At 60.7% G+C, this 13,467-nt stretch overlaps 1 long non-coding RNA gene across 1 annotated transcript; it reads right to left on the bottom strand.

The window, feature by feature from the left end:
• Positions 1 to 5,354: 5,354 nt before the first annotated feature.
• Positions 5,355 to 6,971, bottom strand: LOC131495239 (uncharacterized). Its single transcript, XR_009253849.1, has 2 exons — positions 5,975 to 6,971; positions 5,355 to 5,806 (listed from the first exon to the last, which is right to left on the bottom strand). It is a non-coding gene; the product is annotated as an uncharacterized LOC131495239 (long non-coding RNA).
• Between the last annotated feature and the right edge of the window lie 6,496 nt (positions 6,972 to 13,467).

Here is a 13,467-nt window from a genome sequence, read left to right as displayed (position 1 = left end):
TTGCCCAGAGACCTCCACCGCCAGGGTTGGCCAAAAGGCTGCGAGAGGTTCCCCGTGGAACTTTCTCGGGCCACGGCAGGATAGCCTGGGGCTCGGGGCTGTGCACGTAGCCTGGACCCTCCTCCCTGAAGCCCCTTGGGCTTTCTTCCTTCCATTTTCCCACATGTCCCCCGCCTCCTGGAGGCAGGACTGGTTATCCACTGACTGAATAGCCACGGCCCCTTGGGACCCCTGTCTGGGATGGGGACAGATGTCCCATGAGGACAGCAAGAGCGGCAGAGTCAGGAGGCCTTGTCCCGCCTGGCTCAGCCCCGAGGGCCCTCTTCCCTTCGGCCTCACCCCCGCCCCCCCCCCCCCACCAGGGCCTGCTCTGGCAGGTACCAAGCCCCTCAGTCTCCCTGCCTGCAGTCAGCAGGAAGACATTTGCTTCATCCCGACCCATCACTTCCTCCTTCAGACTCCCTCCTGCTCCCCAAAATGGGTCTTTCACTCCTCCTCCTACCCACCAAAGCAGGTGCCCGGCCTCAGAAGCCTCCTCATCCTCCCTCCCCCTCCTCCCTTCTCCCTCCTCCCTGTCACTGAATATCGCTCCCTCCCTCCCTCCCCCTCCTCCCTTCCTGAACATAGCCCACAGCAGCCCAAGGTCGGAGGGGTGACAGATGTCACAGAGCATCGCCCTCCCCCTCGGCCATCCTGCCGAGGAGCCCCGGCGGAACCTGCAGGGGTGCGGGTCCTGGCTGATGGGCTCGGCTCCCTCATTGTTACCGTCAGTGTCGAGGGGGGGGGCTCCTTGAATGAACCTCCCCGCTGATGGCAGACACTGCCCCTCAGGAGGTGACACCGCCCCCCCTGGAACGGGATCACCTGACAGGGGAGAATCCCCCCCCCCGACTCGGACCCACCCCCCCAAGGCTACCAGCCCTCGCATCATCTAGGGTACGTCTGGCAAGAGGGGGCCTCTCTCCCAGGGACGGGGGTCACCCTCGGGAGCTGCCTAGAGGTGGGGGTCAGAGACACCCAGAGTGGGACGCTTTCCTGACAGGCCGAGTCCCCAAGCAGCCCGAGGGAGGGTGAGCGGGGCTTCGGGACACGGCAGGAAGACGAGGCTCAGCAGAAATCCGAGCCCAGAAAGGAGAGACGCTTTTGTGATCACGGGGGAGACAAGGCGCACGTGAGGCCACCGGCACCCATCCCGGGGGCCCAGGAGGAGCCATGACGCCCAGAAGGAAGGGAGAGTCATGCAGTGTTCCGGTCCGGGCCCACGGAGCCTGATGCTGGGGCCCCGGGGAAGCTGACGGTCGTGCTGTTCCAGGAAGAGACACGGCCAGCGTGGGGTGGGCTGGGACACGAGGGCTTAGCTCTCCAGTCCCGGGACCTGGTTGTGGCTTTCCCCCTCAATTCGGTGGCCCCCCGGTGTCCCCCGGCCGCTCTCCCAGCTCCGTCTCTCCGGGTTCATTGTCACATGTGCCCTGGTCCGGGACACCTCCTCCCTCCTGCCACGTCAGCATGTCAGTCTCCCCCCGGGCCCCGGGCCCACTCTGGCCTTGGCCGTGATCGCCGTCTGCACCCCTCAAGCCAGGGCCTCTGTTGCCTCGTGGGGTCTTGTCCTCGTGACGCATCCAGATGGGGGCATCGCGAGGGCAAAGGCCTCACTGCCTGCCCCAGTGCCTCACATCCTGAGAGCGGGCCCCACGAGCCCCCAGGGCTTTGGGGTCCTGCACACTAAAGTTAAGGCCTGGATCGGCCCTGTGATGGCATTAAAACGTGCCCTCGATTCCTCGGCATGACTCCCTTCCAGGGATGGGGCACAGTCCCCTCCCGTGGGGTGCGAGCTGGACCTCGCCTGGTGACTCCCGTAGAGGGAACAGGAGGTGGCGGTCATGACAGGTGACGTCCGAGCCTGGGTCACAAAGGGTGTCGCGGCCTCCGCGTGCCTCCCTCGCGCTGGCCTTGCTCGCTCTGGGGGAAGGAGCCAGCGTGTCGTGAGGCCCTTTGAGCCACCTTCGGAGAGGCCCCTGGCGAGGGGCTGAGGCTCCCTCCAACAGGCCGCACTAACTCGCCAGCCGCGGGAGTGAGCGGCCTTGGGGGTGAAGCCTCCGGCCCCGGTAAAGCCTTCAGATGACTGTAGCTCGGGCTCCTCTCCTGGCGACAGCCTCCCGAGAGACCCGGAGCCAGAAACAGCCAGCCCTGAACTCCCACATACAATGTGAGGCATAAGCAAGATGTATTGGGGTTTTTTTTCGTTTTGTTGTTGTTGCTTATTTTGAGAGACAAAGAGAGTGAGTGGGGGAGGGGCAGAGAGAGAGAGAGAGAGAGAGAGAGAGAGAGAGAGAGGATCCCAAGCAGGCTCCATACTATCAATGTGGAGCCGGACGTGGTGCTTGAACTCACAAACCACGCGATCATGACCTAAACTGAAATCAAGAGTCAGACGCTTACCTGATGGAGCCCCCCAGGCGCCCCGAGATGTGTTGTTTTTAAGTCACTTGAGTCTTGGGGTCATTTGTTACCCAGCAGTAGGTAACCAGTAAAACTCCTTAAAAGCTGAGTGTCCTTTGGGAAGTCACCTGAGTTTTCTGAGCCTCAGTTTCCCCTGAGTTAAAATGTTAAACGGTGTTGCCCCCTTGATTGCCCACCCCTCCCAAGAACACGCGCTGGGTCCTTGAAGGACAAGGCCTCCTCTGGTCAAGGCGGTCCTGCCTGCGCGGTGGCCGCATCACCCCGGTGGCAGGGACACATTTGCCGTGTGGCTGGGAGCTGGAACCTTCCGCCGGGCATGCCGAGCTGGGTGGGCCTCCACAGACCGGGCTGGCGTGCGGGGCCCCGGGGGATGGAGGGGGCTTGGCCCTCCGTACCTTTTGGATCCTTTCCAATTCTGAACCACGTGACTGTGTCATCTACACAAGTAAATAAGTGAGTCAAATTCGTATCAAGAGTGAGGCGTGCAAAACCAAAATGAATCACAACAGAGTCACATACTGTTCAAAACAAAACAAAACAAGAAGGGGCTCCTGGGGTTGAGCCCCGTGGGTTGAGCGTCCGACTCTTGATTTGGGCTCAGGTCATGATCTCACGGTTCGTGAGTTCGCGCCCCGGGTCGGGATCGGTGCTGACAGGTGGGAGTCTGGAGCCTGCTTCGCATTCTGTGTCTCCCTCCCTCGGCCCCTCCCCCACTCACATTCTCACGCGTGTTCTCTCTCTCAAAATAAATTTTATTTTTTTATTTATTTATTTTTTTTTTTAATTTTTTTTCAACGTTTTTTATTTATTTTTGGGACAGAGAGAGACAGAGCATGAACGGGGGAGGGGCAGAGAGAGAGGGAGACACAGAATCGGAAACAGGCTCCAGGCTCCGAGCCATCAGCCCAGAGCCTGACGCGGGGCTCAAACTCACGGACCGCGAGATCGTGACCTGGCTGAAGTCGGACGCTTAACCGACTGTGCCACCCAGGCGCCCCTCTCAAAATAAATTTTAAAAAGAAAAGACAAAACTGAGCAGGGAGCAGGAGCCACACTCCACAGGATTCTTCCTATCAAGCCAATGAACGCCCCAAATCCAACAATGACCATGGCAAGGGGAGGGCCCGGAACCCAGACCTGGCACCATGTACTATCTAAAATGTCCACTGGGGGGCGCCTGGGTGGCTCACTCGGTTGAGCGTCCAGCTCTCAGGGCATAATCTCACAGTTCGTGGGTTCGAGCCCCGCATGGGGCTCTGCGCCGATAGCGTGGATTCTGCTTGGGATTCTCTCTCTCTCTCTCTCTCTCTCTCTCTCTCTCTCTCTCTGCTCCTTCCCCACTGCGCTGTCTCTGTCGCAAAATAAATAAACTGAAAATGTCCGTTTGTAGGACCGCCTGGGTGGCTCAGTTAGTTAAGCGCCCAACTCTCGATTTCGGGTCAGGTCATGATCTCACCGCTGGTGGGTTCAAACCCCGCCATCAGGCTCTGCAATGACAGTGCAGACAGAGCCTGCTTGGGATTCTCACTCTCTCTGCCCCCCACCCCCACTTGCGCTCAAGCTCTCCCTCTTTCTCTCTCTCAAAAGAAATAAACTTTAAAATGTCCGTTCGTTAAAAAAAAAAAAAAAGTATTCGTAACATGACATAAAGTAAAATGTCCATTTCTCAATTAAAAAAAAAAAAAAGTGTGAGACGTGCAAAGAAACGGGCAAGTTTGACCTGTATTCTGAAGAAAGGGAGTGAGTAGAAACTCACTGAGGGACCCAGGTGTTGGACTTTGTCCCTCTCCTTCTCTCCCTTGCCCAGTGCCAACTTCCAGGGATCTGGCCGTGTGTCCACCCCTGAGGCTGTCCACCTTAGGGGACCAGGGATTGGGAAGGCTATAATGACACGCCAGGTGGAAATTACCTCCTTGACCCCATATGGATGAGGATCAGTCCCCAGAAAAATAGAAGGGTCATCGACTCCAGTCCAGGTTGTATATTAAAAAAAAAAAAAAAAAGGCATTTTAATAATTTATTTGAGCAAAAATCGTCTGGCCTGGCCCAGCACCAAGCAGGAAGTGGTGAGGAGGGCTCGGCCAGGAGCCAGGGGCAGGACTTAAATAGAGAAAGTGCAGAGCAGAGAAAGGAAATGGTGCACTTGGCTATGGCCTAAGCCCCCGGCTTTGTGATCCTGTCTCCAACTTGGATATTGGGACCTTGAGGCATCTACAGACTAGGATTTTGGTTTGCTCAGGTGGGCCCCCAGGGGACTGCGGCCACATCAGTCTCGCGGCCTCCTTGTTTAATTAAATGGAACAGTGGATACCCCAAAAGTGTCTGTCCTCTTTGCGTCACTGGGAGGGGGAAACACAACACCCCAAAATACGCCACCTCGGTCGGTCCGTGGGTTATTTAGAGCCCAAGGCAATCAGAACCCAGCAACCCAAGAAAAACCTTTACCCTGGGGCCGCTGGGGCGGCTCAGTCGGTTAAGCGTCCAACTTGGGCTCAGGTCACGATCTAGAGGTTCGTGAGTTCGAGCCCCACGTCGGGCTCTGTGCCGACAGCTCGGAGCCTGCCGCCGGCTTCGGATTGTGTCTCCTTCTCTCTGCCCCTCCCCCACCTGTGCCCTCTCTCAAAAATAAATAAATGTGAAAAAAAATTTTTTTCTTTAAAAAATAAACCGCGCTCCAAGAAATGTCTGTCGGGGCTCCCTTCTTTCCTTCCCTCAGTCCCTCTGACTCTGTTCTTGCCCATGGTCACGTCTGGGCTGTGCAGCCACAGGACAAGGGCGGGAGCCCCGCGCCGCTCAGGGTGGGCCCTGTGCGACAGGCAGCTCCAGACTTACAAGGAGAAGACAAAAGAACCAGGGACAAGAAAAATAAAAGGTATTGAAATAGGCTCAGCTACTTTGGGGTTTTCCTTTGTATTTATTTTTAGCAAGGATTGTGTGCCTAACTCTGCATTAAAATAGCTGATGCTACCAGAAGTGAAGGCAGCTGGTGGGCCTGGGCCACCCAAGTGGGGAGTGGGCATTTGTGTCGCGGACCCCCCCCTCCCCCCACCCCCACGGACCGCTCTGGTAGCATGAATGCAAACAGAAGCAGGGCCGTTTGGGTCCAGCTCAGGGCAGCGGGGGAAGCTCCCGGAGGCAGCCATGCTTGAGGACTTACGCTTCCAGAAAGCCTCCTCAGCTGACTGCAGCCAGCAGAGGGCTGAGATTCCCCCCACTGATCACCAAGCCCGGTGTCCCAGGGAGACAGATGCGACAGCCAGCTCTCCGTGCACCATCAGGGGGCTTTCCTTTAAGTATTGTTCCTGCGAGGGCGCGTCGGGAGGACTTTCTGGATGGCAGGTCCCACCTGAAAATGCCCGGATGTGTTCCATCCTCCTCTGGCCACCTGGGAGACACACGGGTGGCGGAGGAGGCGGGGAGGGGGAGGGGACCCTGGCGACGAGAGTAAGAAGGTTCGCGAGCCAAACTTCCTTTGGCCCAAGTTTCCAAGTGTGGCCCTGGAGTGGTGACCCACCTCCACGCCGAGCTGGACAGAGTCCCTGAGCGGGTGGGGGCCGATACCCCGGAGCGGAAAGGTTGCCCTTGTGTCCACGGCTGCCTTCGCAATACTGGGGAAGAGAGGGACGCCTGGGGAGCTCAGTCGGTTAAGGCTCCGACTTTGGCTCAGGTCATGGTCTCATGGGTTCGAGCCCCGCGTGGGGTCTGTGCTGACAGCTCAGAGCCTGGAGCCTGCTTCGGATCCTGTGTCTCCCTCTCTCTGTTCCTCCCCTGCTCACGCTCTCTCAAAGGTGAATAAACGTTTAAAAAAGAAAGAAAGAAAGAAAATACTGGGGAAGAGACAGTGCCATGTGGCTGTCCCTTAGCATTTGTCAGGAGCCCACGACTCCAGAGGCGGCTGTCAACCGCTTCCGATCTCATCTACACATGCACCTGAGGGATGTTAAGAACAAATTTTCTTTGGCGAAGTGATTGATGCGCCGGGCCGGGGGGGGGGGGGGGGGGGGGGTGATGGGCGCCGCGCAGGCCTCTCTGCGGCGCCCGAAGGGGATCGACGACACCCGGCAGGCTCCCAGGTGCCGCGTGCGGGCCGGCAGCTTCCCGCGGTGCCCCTTTGGGGGCCGATTCCGTTGGCCGCTACGACAGGATCAATCCTGTTATGCCTGCTTCCAAGGGACCGCGTCCTGCGAGACACGTGTCAGAAACCCGGGCCCTCGCTTGGGCGGCGGCGCCGTGACCTCAGACAGCGTGCCGAACTTCTCTGAGCTCCATTGTCCCCCTCTGCAGACTGGAGCTGACGCTGAGCTTGCAAGGTGGCGGCGAGAAGCACGCAAGTTTCAAAGGTCAAGCGGCTGCCGCAGCGTCCTCCCGCCCCGTGGCTGCACCAAGGTCGCGGCGGGCGTCCGGACCTCGGGGCCTCCAGGTCGCCCCCGCCCGGGAAGGGGTCCCACCGCCCCCCCCCCCCCCACCCCGCCCGCTTATCGCCCAAAGCTGGCGGCCCGGCCACCCCGCCCCGCTCCCGAGAACCCGCACCGACGGGGACGGTCCCGGGAGGCGCCAGGACTGCGCCCCGCCCCCCGCGCAGAGAGCAGCTGCCAGGAACTCGAGTATTAATAGGAGCAAACTTCCTGGAAAGATTTTCGCGTCCCAGGCGGAGGCCCCGCCCCCCTCCGCCAGCGCAAATAAATACCGGCCGCGGGGTGGGGGGTCGGCGGCCGCGAGCAGGGAAGCCCCGCGCGGCTCGCAGGTGCCCGGGAAGGGGCGCCTCTTTGTGCGCCCCGCGGGGGCGCGCCCGCCCTCCGCGCTCGGCCCCGCGCGCCCCCGCGCCCTCCCCCGCGCTCGCCTCCCCCCGCCTCCGAGGCCTCCCCGCGCCGGCGCCCTTCCCGGCCGAGCGCCCGCCTTCTCCGCGCGGCCCTGCGCGCCCCCGCGCCCTCGCGCGCGCCTCCGCGGCCTCCACGCGCCTCTTTTTGCGGCCCCGCGGGCGGGACGGAGGACGGAGCGGGGGGAGGGCCGCCTGGGCCCTGGGCCCACCGGGGCCCGGGGTCCGCGGCTCCTCCTCCCGGGACAAAGCCCGGCCCGCCCGAGGGGCCGTGCGTCGTTCAGGGTCCTCGACCCCCCCCCCCCCCGGCGTGGAAAGCCGCGCTCTGCTGCTTCCGAGTTTCCGGATCCGCCCGGACCCCCTGGGCCCGGAGGCGGTCGCCGCCCCCGCCTTCCCCGCAGCCCCGCCGCCCTCCCGCAGAGGGCAGTTCCGGCGCGCGAGGCCTCCCCGTCTCCAGGCCTCGGAAGGTAGCAGCCGCCCCCGGGTTTGCGCCAGGGCTGTCCCCGCCTGCGACTCCTTCATCCGTTCGTTCAAAGTGTGTATGCGGGGCCTCGGGGGTTCCAGGGCACCGTTCCGGGCACTGGGGATCGAGCCGAGGTTGTGATGGCAGAGACAGACTAGCCTCAGTGGAAGGCGCCACATGTTGGCGACGAGGGCTAGGGGAAAAGCAGCAGGGAAGGGGGGGGATAGGAAATGTGCTCACAGGAGAGGTGGCTTTCAGGTAGGTGACTGGGAAGGCGACGGTGGAGTTTGAGGACAGGCCTGAAGGAGGCAGTCATGCAGGGAGAGACACGTGGTGGCCCGCCGCGCTCCAGAACCGCGGGGGGGAGAGGTGGGGGGGGGGCAGCGTGGCGGAAGCAGCAGGAGCTGGGGGGGGAGGGGTACCAGGGCAGGGTCACGCGCTGGATGGCCTCGTGGGCCACCTATGAGTCTCTCCTGGGGGGGAGTTGGGAGCCCTGCAGGCTTCTGAGCGGAGGGGGGCACAAGTGTGACTTCTTTTCCAGGCCGCGTTCTGAGTGGGGAACAGAAGGCAGGAGCCGCGCCCGGAGCTGCCAGCCCAGACGGAAGGTCCTCAGAACAAACCCCAATCCCAGGAGAGCCGACCGGGCGTGGGCCAAGGAGGGTGACAGGGACAGGAGAAGTGGTCGGTGGGATTCTGGAAGTCTTTCGAAGGGCTTATGGCCGCGCCAGATAGGAGGTAGGAGAGAGGGAAGGGAGTCCAGGAGCACTACGGTTTGGGCCTCAGCCACCGGAAGAGAGTCGTTGTCATTAACTGGCTCGGGGAAAACGCCTTGCTAGTTGTGGGAGCCCGGTTTGAACAGGCCGGGCCGAGGCACCCGTTAGACATCCAGGCGCAGGGTTGAGCAGACACCCGTCCGACGGGTCTGCGGTGCGGAGCTGCGCGGGCGGGACATAAATAAGGGAGGTCACCACACAGCCCTCCTGGCGTTGACAGCCACAGTTTGCTGGGATTATCTAGCTCCGCGCTGTGGCCTGCGGGAGCCACCAGCCCCGTGTGGCTACTGAGCACTCGAAATTAGTGGAGGGACGCCTGGGGGCCCAGTCCGTTAGGCCTCCGACTTCGGCTCAGGTCACCGTCTCACGGTTCAGGGGTTCGAGCCCCGCGTGGGGCTCTGTGCTGACAGCTCAGAGCCTGGAGCCTGGATTCCGTGTCTCCCTCTCTCGGCCTCTCCCGCACGCGTTCTCTGTGTCTCAAAAATAAATACACATTAAAAAAAAAAAAAAAAGAGTTTCCAATGAGGGGCGCCTGGCTGGCTCAGTTGCAAGAGCATGGGACTCCTGACCTCGGGGTGGTGAGTTTGAGCCCCCGCCTTGGGTGTCGAGATTACCAAAAATAAATTTAAAACCTCCAGTGAAAGTTTAGTGTCCACATTGAGAGACGCTGCAGGTGTTTAATGCAAACTGGATTTCGAAGGTTTAGTACAAGAAAGTAAAGTATCTCAATAATTTTTACATCGAATACCAGGTGCCCCTAGGGTTAATGTAGTCTTAAAATCAATCTCGCTGTTTCCTTTTTACGTTTCCAACCTGGTTCCTAGAAAACTGATTTTATTTTATATTCTATTTTGAGAGGGGGGGGCACAGGTGGGGAAGAGGAGAGGGAGAGAGAGAATCTTAAGCAGGCTTCTCGGAGCCCTGCTCGGGGCTCCATCCCGTGACCCGCCATCATGACATGAGCTGAAGTCAGGAGTCAGACGCTTAACCGACCACCCAGGCGCCCCTAGAAAATGCTAAAGGACACATGCGGTTCATATTAGGCTTGCGTTGGACAGGGTCCATCTAGGGAGGGACTTGGAGAGAGAAGGGGTCCACGGACTGACTGAGTCACGGACCCCCCATAACACAGCCAGTCAGAGGGAGGAAGGGGTAGAAAGCCTGCAGGAGCAGGGAGCCGGGTGGGAAGGCGGGCAGGTGTGGTGTCCCACAACCCCCTGAGAGGGTGTCGCCAGGAGGACAGGAGTGAGCGTCCTGTCCCTTGTCGCAAGGTCGGCGATGAGGACTGAGCACGTGGTCCAGCGGCCACGAGGTCACTGCTGAGGTGGCAAGAGCCTTGCTGGAGGGGCAAGGAGGGGAGCCCAGGGTGGGTGCAGGAGGAAGGGGGAGGCACACCGCGGAGTTTCGCTGTAACGGGAGAGGAGCGGGTAGCTGGGAGGGAGGTGAGCTGGAAAGCGCTCCTGTGGCCCGAGAAGTGGGAGAAATGGTGGCACTGTCCCTGCCGCCCCAGGTGACGGGTGGAGAGGGAACAGCGGCTGGAGTCACGTCCTTGAGGGGACAGAGAGCAGAGGCCTTCTGCGGGGCGTGAAGCGTCCACAGGACCTAGGGCGAGGCAGCGAGCTGGGGCCTGGGGCCTGGCCGTGGCCGGGTGGGTGGCCGGATGGGTGGGTGTCCGGGTGGGTGGCCCGGCCGCTGGGTAGTGCTGTTCCAGTGCTGCCGGAAGCCACCTGATTTGCCCCTAGGTGGGTGTGCCCCCCCTCCCAATCCTGCTTGCCTTTGTTTCTCCTCTGAGATTTGAGTCATCTCTACATCCATTGTGGGGCTCGAACTCACAACTCAGCTCAAGAGCGGTCTCCAGGGCCTGAGGAGGCCTGAGCTGGGCGAGGAGAGCTCATCTCTTTGACTACAAAACAGGGAAGTAGCCAGGGGAGAAGGAAGTGGCATTTCTCCTTTGCTTCCTGTGCACCCCAGGGCGCCCCTCCCTCCCCCTTTCTCCTCTCCCCTCTCTCTCCCTTCCTCCTCCCCTCCCCCTCCTTTCCTCCTCCTTCTTCCCCCTCCCCTCCCTTCCCCCTTCGTCCCCCTCTCCTTTCCTCCTCCCCTCTCCTTTCCTCCTCCTTCCTACCCTTCCCCCTCCCCTCCCTTCCCCTCCTCCCTCTCCCTTCCTCCCCTCTCCCCTCCCCCATTCGGGCAGAGGGGGGGGGCCCTCCCCGCCCCCAGAGTTACTTCCTCTTCTCGGGCTGTGGGCGGGGCCTGGCGCCCCACTGGACACAAGGAACTTGGTCCTTCCCATCCGCCTTCAGGGAGCGTCCTGGGGAGGAGTGCGGCTGGCAGTCCTCCATGTGAGGATCTGTGCACCCCAACGGGCGCCGCCTTCGCCGAGCCTGGAGCCCCTGCCTCGCACCTCACTGGCCACCCGCCGTCCTACGACCCTGGGTCCCGGGGCGCTGAGCAGAGCCTAGCGCGGTGCCCGGTGCCCAGTGGTCTGTAACGAAAGGAAGCTGGGACTTGGGAAGAAGCGGCGCCTTAACCTAGCACCGGCCTGTGTGGTGGGCAGAGTCCCCCTGAGGGTGCCCTGCGCTCGCCCACCCCCACGGTCCTGGAACAGTGGGACTGGGGCGAGGGCAAGGCTTGGAGAGATCCGTGTGGGCACTTTTCCTAAATGGATCTGACCTGGGACCCCTTTAAAATGCTTGTTAATAACACCCGAGGCCGTGAATGTCCCAGGGAGGATGCGCTCTCTGGGAATTTCTCCCCAGGGGCTCGTTTCAGCCAGCTCAGGGGCCCAGGATGCACCTGCTCAGGGGCTGTGCCTCTACCCTCCCGGCTTGCAACGCACCCGCTTCAAGGGTGGGCAGTCACCGGAGGACCGGGAGGGCCTTCGGGTGAGCCCACTCGTCCTAGGTCCCCTGGCCTGGGCCGGGGGCCTGCCTCTGAGGCCACATCTACCCAAAACGCCGGCCCCACCCTCCAGGGTGGACCCGGGGTCACCTCCCCTCAGCCGTGGGCTGCTCTATTGACCGCAAGGTCGCACACACGTTAGGGGTGAGAATTACACCGATCTGGCAGAAAGATTCTTCTCTTTCGAGTGGCGCTGCAGGACTCTCGAGTGCTGTTTAGTCATTGCCCACCCGAGCGGGGAGTGACGCATTTGTAAGCCTTGTGCCAACACGGGCAGGGCATCACTGCCAATGGAATACCGACTCCCAAAGGCCTCCCTGAGACTCATAAAGTGAGTCCACGGGGAACAGCGACTGAATCTGCAGAGAGATGATTTGCACAGAACGTTTTAGGGGACCGTTGATTAGCACCCAGGATCGTCCTGCGTGTGGAAGTCAGTGAATGAAAAGTTTATCTGACGGGCAGGCTGTGTTTCAGGAAGACGCGGCTCATGTGACACGACGTCAGTTTGAACGGAGTTACAAGTGTCTATGACTTTGCGTAAAAAGTCGGGAGGCAGGGACTCCAGGATGGGATGGCAGCCCCACGGTTACAGGAACCCGGGCTTCACCATTGAATTCTCCACCATTCTTGAGGCTGCCTTGTGACACAAAATGGCTGCTGGCGCTCTGACCCTTGCCTCTCGGTTCCGGGAAGGAAGAAGGCAGGAAGGACCAAGGGGGCTCAGTTCCCCATCGGCCCCAGCAGGTGCCGGAAAGGAGCCCCGGGAAGGAAGCTGCCAGCGCGGTGTGGCCACTCACGGTGTCCCAGAATGTCGTCCACCGCAAGGTGACCCGTGCTGGGTGTCTGCAGCAGAGAGCGCCGTGGTTCCTGGCGGGCTCCCTGAGCCCAAAGCCCGCATTTCTGTCCAGTGGCCGGGCAGGGGGAGGGAAGGGAGGCCAGGGCCTCTCCTGGAGCCGAGTCCCGCCTTGTGCTGGACGGCCTTCCGAGAAGAGTCTCTCTGGGACAGTGTCACAAGTTCCTGGAGGTGTCCGAGCATCTGGACACGCTGAGGGTCACTAAACCGACGGGCGGACAGGTCCCGAGGCTCGTCCTCGCCCCCGCCCCAAGGAGGCAGACAAGCCTAAGGTTCACCTGGGTTGCAGAGTCTCGGGGACGCGACTCGTTTTCCAGGACGTGAAATGAGCCTCGTTTCTTGGTGTTCCTGTGAGTTTTCCTGAGTCCAGGAAGGATCTGAGACACCGTAGGTCACCAGCCTCTCGGTCTGTGTGTGGGGGTGGCAGAGGGTGGAGGGAGGTTCCCCAGTCGGCTCTCTGGAGACGGGGCCTTGCTGCGGTCTCTGACCACAGCAGTTTCGAGAAGCAGTGCTTCCTCTGGGTGCCCCCCCAGGGAGCCCCTGCAGCACGTCAAAGAACAGCGCACCTCCCACCCAGCTGCCCAGGAAGGCGGGGCTTTGTGGAGTCAGGAACCTGGACCCCAGGATCAGAGGGGGGGTCGCCATTTCTTGAGCACCCATCGTGTCTGTTCTAGACACTTGACATTTTTTTTTTTAATCTTTTATTTATTTCTTTTGAGAGGGAGACAGAGCGAGAGAGCGAGCAGGGGAGGGGCCGAGAGAGGGAGAGACAGGATCCCAAGCAGGCTCTACGCCATTAGCGCAGAGCCCCATGTGGGGCTAGAACTCGCGAACCGTGAGATCGTGCCCTGAGCTGAAACCAAGAGCCGGACACTTAACTGACTAAGCCCTACCCCCGGGCACCCCGACATCTATTTCTTTAATTATAACTTTATCGGGCTGCCTGGGTGGGTCGGTCGGTTGCACGGCCGACTCCTGACTGCAGTTCAGGTCGTGATTTCACGGTTTGTGGGTTCGAGCCTCACATCGGGCTCTGGGCTATCGACGCGGAGCCTGCCTGGGATTCTCTCTGTCTCCCTCTGTCTCTGCCCCTCCCCTGCTCAGCCTCTCTCTCTCTCTTTCTCAAAATAAAAATAATAATAGTAATCACTTTATCGAGTCGTATTTTCCATGTTGTCTGATTCACCCATTTCGAGGATAC

This window comes from Neofelis nebulosa, chromosome 15, assembly GCF_028018385.1.
Source record: "Neofelis nebulosa isolate mNeoNeb1 chromosome 15, mNeoNeb1.pri, whole genome shotgun sequence".
In the NCBI taxonomy this organism is placed as follows: domain Eukaryota; kingdom Metazoa; phylum Chordata; class Mammalia; order Carnivora; family Felidae; genus Neofelis; species Neofelis nebulosa.
Note: the sequence above shows the minus strand (reverse complement) of the source record. Positions and strands in the feature narration are given on the sequence as shown.